The following is an 11,042-nucleotide window of genomic DNA, read 5'->3' as shown; positions in this document are numbered from 1 at the left end:
AGAGGACATCACTACCCCAGCCTGCACAGAAGGAAAAGCGGAGTGTCCATGAGTATCTGTAAGTATGTCTGCCCCAAAATAATGTACTTGGCAATCAGGGGGCAGGATGGCCCAGAGGAAAAGAAAACAAACCAGGCATGATGGGACAATATTTTACTTAACTGTAGGTCAACATATGTTGCAAATTGCATTCTATCCATCACTGGAAAATTCCCATCTTAATAATAGTGGGCTATGTTCTTTTTTTAATTGCAGGGATGCATCTAATTGTTCCTGGTAATTTGAATCAGAAAATGATAATTGGAAAAGACAGATTTCTTTAAAAAATAATGTTACAGAATTTCAACTCAATTATGAGTTGACATTGCATTCACAAATTCAGTCCAGTGTGTATGTAAGAAGGAACTGGCCATCTGTTTTATTATTCATACATATGTCTGCATGGGTAAAAGATGTTCAGAACTATTTAACATATTAATCTGTTAAATAATGAAGGTGTGTGCATGCTTACTGAACTGTACATATTAGTGTACTTATTGATTTGCATTGTATTTTTATATTGTAAATAAGTCTGGCAAAAGATAAGTGGAGCATTTTCATTTAAGTTAAATAAACTGAGCCACATCTACTGTGCATTTTCCCCGAGCCTCTGAATTTTCTTGTGCTGGGTTTCATTCCATTAATATCATCAACACAATCTGCTGTCATATTGCAGGTAACTACTTTTCAAACTGCAAAACGATCTCTTTCTAGATCAAAACCTCCTCCTCTGCAACAATGGCACAAATATTTTTCTGATAACTGTCTCTATGCTATAATTTGTGTGACTCTCTGGTCCAAATAAACAATTTGTCCTAGAGTTTTATTTTGCCGGTTAATGTTCCTGTAACTTTTATGGTGGATAATTTACAGCTTATCTGTTTTGGAGAGGGTCCATGACTGGGGGAGGAGTAACACAAGATTAAATAGCTATTTTATGTGCTATTTGTCCACACTGATTACTCACTTGCTACTGGGGAAGTAAGGGTCATAGCAGATAAATATAAAGGTGTTTTATTTTCCTTCTTTCGGTCCTCCAAGCACATGATTCTCTTCTTTACCTTCTGTACATTGCTCAGCTGACCTCCATCACATGGTGAGAAAGTGCTTATCAGTGTAGAACATGCAGGAGGAATTATGTGGGCATAGCATCTAGGAATAGGAACCGCTGGAAAATGACAAGCTTGCAGGTTGCCATAATACATGAGGATTTAGCACTAAGTTCAGTAAAAATGTGGGAAAACCCCCCTGAAATAACCTTAATTAGAAATATCAGGGAAAACCTTTCTGGGGGACAATGATCTGCCTATATGAAGAAGGAAAATCAGAAAAACATTTCCATAAGACAATGAACCATGAGGAAATGCAGTTTTATGTTTGTGAAATTGATTTGAATAAATACTGAGGATTTTTTTTAAAAAACATGGTACAGGTTGATGTTATCAGAAGATAAATATTTCACTTTCTTATTTGCAATGGGAAATGAAGACGCCTAAGAGAAATTAAGATCTCTTCTGGAAAATGATAATAATGTGAAAATGATGTTTTTCTTGAGAAAATTAATTCAACAGAAAATTCCAGAGCAGCTATAATAAAAACCTTTCCTTAATATCACACTTTTAATAGAACTGAATGTTACACATAACGTTTTTTGATTTTTCATCCATACGGCTATGGTATGTGAACACTTTTTGAGTTTTTACAGAATAATTTTTCCAATAAATACATTGAAATGGAGAACTGTAATCATCCATTTTGCATTTGAGTACAAACGATTTGCAAATGTTCAGAATGAAGTTTTTGTGGCATACTTCTTTTCGTCCTCTAAGTCTCAATTCAGTGATTTTCCACCTTGTATGGAAATAAAGGAAATCTACATTAAAAGTAATAGACAATAATTTCCTTGGGGGATACATTAAGAAAATACTATTTACCTTAGCAAAACAGCTGTTTTTCTCTTCTGCATATTTCTCACAGTCCTCAAATATAAAATAAAGTTATCTTAGTTTTGAGTTCATTATTTAAAATATTTATTTTCAGCTATAGTGCATTTTGTACATTTGAATATATGTTTGCTTTTAAATTAAATTGGTAATACTACCTATGCCTTCAATAACTTTATTTGAATTTGGTGAATTCACATCAAAATAGATTTCTATCTGAATGTAATCACATAAAGAAAATATTTTTTCCACAATGTATTAGGTGTGTGATTGTAGTGTCAATTTCTTGAAACTTCAGAAATGGAAGATTTGAAGATCAAATTTCAAACAATTTCCTATTACAAGACTCATAAAGGATATCTGCACTTGCAGTAACAACTACTCCATATCATATAGCAATGTCATTTTTAATCTTTCAGTAAATCTTACCATTTTCTTAAAAGTCCATGTTGCCCAATTTGTTTAGAGAGAATCTGGTTAAAGTAATTTTATTCATAGAAATCAAAACATGAATTTAGGCATCTGAAACGTAGCATACGATGATGAATTAAATATATTCTCCTTTTATGATTTGCCAAAATGTGTTTCTAGAGAAGATATAATTTATGATCATCTAACTACCCACCAAATCTTTTGTGGAAACACATCTTTCAATTAATGGACAATGCCATAAACATTAGTAAATACAAGAATTACCCGCTTAATTTCAAGAATGGAGTAGAGAAAACTTCTAGAACACTCTTTGAAAAAGGCAAAATAGTATTCATGAAGTACCTTCAGGAACATGCTTCAAGACTTTAATTTGTTCGATTTTGCAAAGATGAAAGGTAACCTGCAATTTTCAAACTCTTTTGGCAGATAATGGAGAACTGTTATATGACCTCTAAGATCAAATGACAAATTATGTGTAACATTTCCCCCTCCCAGGGTCCAGGTGCGGGAGGTGGGGGATAGCTCTGCTGCAGGGTGGTGGTGATGTGGGATGAGGTCTGGGAGCCACCTTCTCATTGACCCAGACCCCCACCTTGGTCCCCACATCCCTGCCTGGCCACCCTGGGGCTGTGTCTGACCCTGGTTCCCAGGACTGGTCATGCTCTGCCCCCCTTATTCAGGAGCTGTGGGACAACGTCCCACCTCCGTGATGTCCCTGACCTGCTAGATGTGCCATCACCCACAGCTGCCGGCTCACCTCCCTCATGGAGCCACCTGCCTTCACTGCTCCCTGACACACTCTGCCCGGAGGGATTTTAGCAGAAATAGCGAGTCCCGCGGTGACCGAGTGCATGTGATCATCCACTGAAACACAGAAAACAGCAGAGCATGCCTGATATATGAAGTGTCTTCAGTTCATTTAAAACATACTGGCAAAGTCTGAACCCTTTGATTACAACGTATTTCTTACGTTTCAGATATTCCTAATGCAATCTCAGTGCTGTATTGGAAATAATGAGGCAGGCACCAGATATTCCCCTTCCACTACGTAACAATGAACTATTACCAAAAGTATGTTAACATTTCTGTGGATTGAGACATCAGTGATAACGGGCAAATATACACTCTTTTCAACTCAATCTGTAACTCAGGTTTTTTTTCACTGGAAATAAGGGGCAACACATTATCAGAAGTACACAAAGCTTTTATGTATCATTTGAGTTAAGAATCGTTCTTGCAAAGCAAGAGTGTTTAATTTGCTGTCACAATTAATTGATCTATATGAATGGCTACTGATAATATTGTGCTTTCCCTGCTTTTGCAGCAGCCACTTTAATTTTCTTCTGTAATTCACATTTCTTTGCAATGGCAAAGTGTCGACAGTTTTGTTCTTAGAAATTCTGTTGGAATTATTTTATGATGGCCTCCATTTGCATCCTGTCTTTTTTGACTAAGAGCAACTGAGAACTTTCTTCTGAGAGAAAAAAACAGAAAACCTCTGTCTAGTTATATAAATTCTATTTTCATCAATTCATGAGAAATAATGTCTCCATTCATTCTGTTGAACCTCTTAAGTAGCTATGTCTAAATTTGTTGATACAATGTTACTGTTGTAAACCTGTGACAATGAAATACCTCTATGGATGCAATTCAGACCAAAATAAGCAATACTTTGGTGTCTCCTTTTGTAGTCATCATACCAGTTCTCCAGCTCACACCGGGCAAGAGCTCCATTTCATACAGCAGAACTTCACGATGACTATAAAAATTAGCTTCACATAAGAAAGGGTTAATTCTTGAAAAGAAGTTCCCTTCTCAGTAAAATATAGGAGTTCTTTCGAATCCAGGAATTTGGGGTTTTTTTTCTTTCTTCCCAAGACCTTTCTATAGGCATTCTGCAGAAAGCACAACAGAAAGGTATTTATTCCTTTTACATACACCGGAAATGCCCATAAACTTCCTTTCCACATCCAGCAGGCTCAGTAACCTTAATTGTCAGTGGCTCAGAGAACAGAAATTCATTAAATTGCTCATTTTCTCCAAGTAATGACAACTCTAGTGCCAACAGTCATCCCTGGATAATGTCAAAATATTGAGGAAATAAATTACACCAGTAAGCAAACAACAAGGTTTGGAGATCGTATGCCCTGAGCAGCGTTTTTAAAAGAAATCACCCTTCTTTATCCCATCAAAAACATCATGTTCACATTTACTCTCTTTTTGCTTACATTTGTCAAAAGAACAACAGTTGCCAAGGAGAATTTAATAAGTGAAAACAGAATAATATTACCCATTTATTGATAACAGGGAAGGGTAGTAAAATAATGTGTTCAAGACAGACTGTCGTTTAGCAAAGCAGGTACTACTGAGTGCCAGCTCTGTATGATACCAATGCCAATTTGTGGGAGGTAGTTTTTCAGTAGCAGCATCTGGCTTTTTGGCAGGCTTTCCAGGCTGTTTCACTGACAGTTTCAGTTCCCTCTAAGTTGGTCACTTGGCTATGTCATTTGTTGGGTGAATATTCTGCTTAGCTCCAAAAAGCAACATTTTATACCACCTCTCCTCCTGATTCTTAGCTCCTCTGTAGTGATTTTTGCCTGTATACCTGTTTGATAGCAACTTATTCTGTGAGCTTCTCACTGGTATCAGCAGGATTACTCAGAAAGTTGTCCTGAAGAGATTTCTCAGCATAGATATACTAGTGTAATCATTCCAGAAAACCCTTTTCATAAAGGCAGAGATTATAGCACCAAAAGGGTTCGTTAGGGGGTAGAGCTAATATCAGTTTCCCAAATGAAAGAAGAAGCTGTATCAACTGCAAAGGGTTTTTTTGCATGTGGATCTGCATGTCCGCTGCAGTGTTTTCCGATGTAAGCATATTGATTTAGTGTTTCTGCCGGCACACCCCAGAATCTGCACAGGTGCACTTGAAAATAATTTTAAACATAGAATAACACATAATTTAATGAGCCAAAGAAAATCCAGTTCTAATGGAACTATTCATTCTCAGCAGAATAAGAGGATATTGTATACTGCAGAACAATCTCTGTTAGATATCCCTGTCCACAACACAGATAAATATGAAGCACTCGGCTTCTCTTATTTAAGCTTCTGGCATATATTTCTCCAGCTTCAGAATATGCAGTCTTTATTGTATTCACACAAACAAAGCAAACCTATCATAGCAAAATTTCCTTAATTACTTTTTTTCTGCATTTGACTATTAGATCTATTAATTTCTAGATAAAATAGAAGTAAAAGTGTTTTTTAAAAGAAATGTACTTTTTTTTTTAAGCTTGGAGGCATTTTCATTTCTTGAACTAATATTTACGGACGTTTAAGAAATTTTTTTGTCAATTTAATATGAAATTATTTACAAAAATAGTTTTATGAGTACTTTTGATATGTGAACTATTACAGGAGCTTGACCTCTTACAAATCGATGGGCACTGATATTATCTACCCAAGGGTCTTAAGACAGCTGCCTGATATCATTGTGAGGCCACTCTCCATAATCTTTGAGAAGTCACGGAGATCAGGAAATGTCCCAGAAGACTGGAAGAAGGCTAATGTCACCCCATTCTACAAGAAGAGCTTAAAGGAGGATCCAGGAAATTATAGGCCATCAGTCTTACTTCAGTCCCTGGGAAAGTTATGGAATGAATCCTCCTGGGGGCTATCACAAGTCAAATGAAGCACATGATTGGGAAAAGCCAGCACAGATTCACCAAGGGCAAATCATGCTTGACAAACCTGACCACCTTCTATGACAAAGTAACCTGCTTGGTTGATGTGGGGTGAGTGGTGGACATTGTCTACCTGGATTTCTCCAAGGCTTTTGATATGGTTTCCCTCAGCCTCCTCCTAGAGAAACTGATGCGTTATGGTCTAGACAAGTGGTCTGTGCAGTGGGTGGGGAACTGGCTGACAGGCTGCACCCAGAAAGTGGTGGTCGATGGCTCCTTTTCAAACTGGCAGCCCGTCACAAGTGGGGTCCCCCAGGGATCGATTTTGGGCCCAACACTGTAATACCTTCAAAAGTGATCTGGATGATGCGATCATGTGTACCCTAATGAAGTTTGCTGATTACACCAAACTGAGTGGGGAAGCGGACACTTGGAAGGGAGAGCCACCCTGCAGGAAGACCTGGATAGGCTGGAAGAGTGGGCTAACAAGAACCTTATGAAGTTCAACAAGGACAAGTGTAACACCTTGCACCTGGGAAAACATAATCCAGGAGTGCAGCACAGGCTGGGATCTACCTGGCTGGGGAGCAGCTCTGTAGAAAGGGATCTGGTGGACAACAAGCTCAACATGAGAGAACAGTTTGCTGCTGCAGCGAAGAAAGCCAACAGGATGCTGGGTTGCATAAACAAGTGCATCACCAGCAGAGATAAAGAAGTCATTATTCCACTCTACTCAGCACTTGTCAGGCCACACCTCGAATACTGTGTTCAATTTTGGTCCCCACTATATGAAAAAGCTGTGGACAGGCTGGAGAAGGTCCAGAGAAGGGCCACAAAGATGATCAAAAGACAGGGAAGCCTGCCATATGAGGAAAGGCTGAGAGAACTGCCTTGAGAAAAGAAGGCTTAGGGGAGACCTTATCACCATGTTCCAGTATTTAAGGGTGGCTACAAAGAAGATGGAGACTCCCTTTTTACAAGGAGTCACATGGAAAAGATGAGGGGTAATGGGTATAAATTACTCCTGGGGAGATTCCAATTGGACACAAGAGGAAAATTTTTCACAATAAGAACAATCAGCCATTGGAATAATCTCCCCAGGGAAGTGGTGGATTCCCCAACATTGGACACTTTTAAGATTCAGCTGGACAGGGTGCTGGGCCATCTTGTCTAGACCTTGCTTTTGCCAAGAAAGGTTGGACCAGATGATCCTTGAGGTCCCTTCTAACCTGATGTTCTATGAATTTCCATGCTAGTGTATCCTTTAAATGTGTGTTGTCATATTTAGTTCTTGGCACTATTTGTGAAAAACAGAAGAGAGAATGATAACTGGAATTTGTAATAGAAGGATTTATTTCCTGTTTTATGTTTACACATGTAAAGTATGTGGCTATTTCCCCTAATATTAATCTAACAAAATATTCTGGAGATCTCTAGTATACTGATTCTGGCACTGTGACTAGCAGAATGCTAAAAGCAAGGTTTGTTGTGTTTTCAAATACTGATATGCACACAGTCTCAGCTCCACTGTTATAAATAGGATTTAAGGTGCTCTGAAAACCTGCCCTTTGAAATTGATGCCAACATCATCATATATTCCAACAGCAAATAGATTTTAAAAAAACCACAAACTTGTCTTTAGTATTTTTTTAACATGGAAATTCTGGTTTTTTTTTCAGTAGCACAGCGTACAGAAAGACAAGACAGTTTTGCCACCTCACGAATTATAACAGTGTCTAATACTCTGTACTTTGTAGTGCCTTAGGGCTCTTTCTTCAAGCAACTAATTTATGCAATTGCAGATTGGAAATACTTAATTCTTTTTATAATGACTGACAAGCTGTGGATTTTATTCTGTAGAATATATTATAAAATCCTATGTTGCACAATGCAATAGGGAAAATTTGGTACTAGTAGCACTTTATGCATGTATATTTAGAAACAAAAATTACCTGTGAAAAGAGATTAAAAAAGGGGGCTTATTCTCCCACTTATTGCTGTCAATCCTATACTAGATCAATGGATGTCAACTCTTTCAAATCAATGCTGGCATGGAATTTGACAGAAAATATGTCTAGAAAAGTGTGACTTCAAATTAAGAGCCTAAGCAGTGATGGAGAGATACCCATTTAAACATCTTGTATATCTACACTAAAAGCAAAGACAAAGCTTCCCACCAAATAAGAACATATCTATTGATCACAATACATGAGCATGGGTGTGCATCAGGGGAAGAAACAAAACAAAACTGTTTTCTGGAAAAGTAAATCTGTCATATATATAATTAGCATTGAGGATGAGGATTTAAGTTGCTATAACACTCTCAAGATCTTCTGGGAGATAGGCAAAACGAAACGTAATTTGCATTCAGCAGTCTTAAGCTAGACAATAGTATTCAGATCATCTGTGACTGCCCAACTTGATATTCAAGAAGATGGAAAAATAGAAGCTTCACCTTTATTTGGGATTACGCTTGCTGAGATCATGAACAATAATGAAAAAACCACAGAATACAATGAAACTGAGGACCAAACTATATATTATTTTAGGAGGACGAGAATAGTACAGTGAGGGTAAGGTTCTATATCCCATTTTATGTGATTCTCACTTAGCCACAAGAAGACTTATAGACGTGTTTTCCCAAATGAAAAAATCAAGTTCTTGGGTAGGATTTCCCACTTCATTGGATAGATAAGCAAAATATGTATTTATCATCCTTTCCCTATATTATCACATATAAACAAGAGCTAGGTGAAAAATCGCAAGTGATTTTAGGCTGACCAAAAGTTGACATTAAATAGAGCAAGTGAGAAAACATATTATTAAAAACAGGGAAAAATAATTAATAAAGAATGAAAAAGTTTCATTTTTACATTTTAGACATAAAACATTCCAGTTTCTCATTTCTAAACAATTGTCTTTCAGAATTGCCTGTATGTAATAATAACAACAGCAAAAAATAATAAAATTATCATCCTTTTTCTTCTACAAGAAGTGTTATATTTTGTTTCAGGTCAATGAATATTGCAATCAAGTCAAATAGAATCAGTTTTGATTTTCCAGTTTGACCAGAGAATCAAAAAGCATTTACCCATACAGCTGTAATACCCAAGAAATAACTGATTCTGGAGGACTTTTAACATAGAAAATTCCGGACAGGCCTGTTTAACACCTTCATTAAGAACACATATAACAAACATTTAAATGAATCTTTATCAAAAATAAATTGCAATATAGGGATATGACACAAAAAGATTATGAGTTATGGAAGAGAACCAGCCAGAAGTAAGTTCATATATTGATTGGACAATTACAGCTTCCAAATGATGTTAAACTCACTTTCAAATAAAAAAGGGAGGAAAAAAACTTTCAACTTGCTGTGAATAAACAATCCTACATTTTAAACTGAAATAAATATACATATACTCTAAATTGAAAGAGAAAAAAGTCTTAATTCTTGTGTCAAGATTGCACGACACAAATGCATTAGATCTGTGTGTATTGGGTTTGTGTGGCAAGGTGTTGGTAGCGGGGGGAGTTACAGGGGTGGCTTCTGTGAGAAGCTGCTGGAAGTTTCCCCTATGTCCGACAGAGCCAATACCAGCCGGCTCTAAGACGGACCCGCCACTGGCCAAGGCCATGCCAATCAGCGATAGTGGTAGCCCCTCTGTGATAACATATTTAAGAAGGAAAAAAGTTGCGGGACAGACAGAAACAGCAGCTGGAGAGAGGAGTGAGAACATGTAAGAGAAACAGCCCTGCAGACCCCAAGGTCAGTGAAGAAGGAGGGGGAGGAGGTGCTCCAGGTGCCGGAGCAGAGATTCCCCTGCAGCCCGTGGGGAAGACCATGGCGAGGCAGGCTGTCCCACTGCAGCCCAGGGAGGTCCACGGTGGAGCAGATCTCCACCTGTAGCCCACGGAGGACCCCACGTCGGAGCAGGTGGGTGCCCAAAGGAGGCTGTGACCCCATGGGAAGCCCGCGCTGGAGCAGGCTCCTGGCAGGATCTGCAGATCTGTGGAGAGAGGAGCCCACAGAGCAGGTTTTCTGGCAGGACTTGTGACCCCGTGGGGGACCCACGCTGGAGCAGTGTGCTCCCAAAGGACTGCACGCCATGGAAGGGACCCATGCTGGAGCAGTTCGTGAAGAACTGCAGCCCGTGGGAAGGACCCACATTGGAGAAGTTCATGGAGGACTGTCTCCCGTGGGAGGGACCCCACGCTGGAGCAGGGGAAGAGTGTGATGAGTCCTGTCCCTGAAGAGGATGAAGTGGCAGAGACAACATGTGATGAATTGACCGTAAACCCCGTTCCCTGTCCCCCTGGGGTTGGTAGGTAGAGAATCTGGGAGTGAAGTTGTGCCCGGGAAGAAGGGAGGGGTGGAGGGAAGGTGTTTTGAGATTTGGTTTTATTTCTCATTACCCTACTCTGGTTGATTGGTAATAAATTGAGTTAATTCTCCCCGAGCTGAGTCTGTTTTGCCCGTGATGGTAATTGGTGAGTGATCTCTCCTGTCCTTATCTCGACCCACAAGCCCTTTGTTATATTTTCTCTCCCCTGTTCAGCTGAGGAGGGGGGAGTGATAGAACGGCTTTGGTGGGCACCTGGCATCCAGCCAGGGTCAACCCGCCTCACTGTGCTTTCAGCAATTTCTGTGTTAGTAGTCTTTCCACCAGGGTAGGTTATTCCTTATAAGTCACCTTAAAATGTTGTCCATGCTATTTAAATATTTCAGTAAAGAAAAGTTTACAATAATTTCACTTATTTCTAAAATTACCTTAACAGTTCAAACAGAGTTTAGATCAGGATGCAGGATGGTTTTTTCACTCAGGAGATATTTAAAGGTAGAAAAAGAGAAGACAGAGTTGGACAGAGCTGTACAGTCATTCTCCTGGAGGCATCAGAGGCTGCAACATGAAGAGAACTTGTCACAGAGGTTGGAGCC

The 11,042-nt window shown here is 38.9% G+C and overlaps 1 long non-coding RNA gene across 1 annotated transcript; it reads right to left on the bottom strand.

Annotated features, from left to right (window-relative positions):
• Positions 1 to 1,026: 1,026 nt before the first annotated feature.
• LOC115340858 lies at positions 1,027 to 4,357 on the bottom strand. The gene is made up of 4 exons (XR_005932306.1): positions 4,050 to 4,357; positions 3,172 to 3,278; positions 1,974 to 2,018; positions 1,027 to 1,890 (listed from the first exon to the last, which is right to left on the bottom strand). It is a non-coding gene; the product is annotated as an uncharacterized LOC115340858 (long non-coding RNA).
• Positions 4,358 to 11,042: the final 6,685 nt, after the last annotated feature.

This window comes from Aquila chrysaetos, chromosome 4, assembly GCF_900496995.4.
Source record: "Aquila chrysaetos chrysaetos chromosome 4, bAquChr1.4, whole genome shotgun sequence".
NCBI classification, from domain to species: domain Eukaryota; kingdom Metazoa; phylum Chordata; class Aves; order Accipitriformes; family Accipitridae; genus Aquila; species Aquila chrysaetos.
Note: the sequence above shows the minus strand (reverse complement) of the source record. Positions and strands in the feature narration are given on the sequence as shown.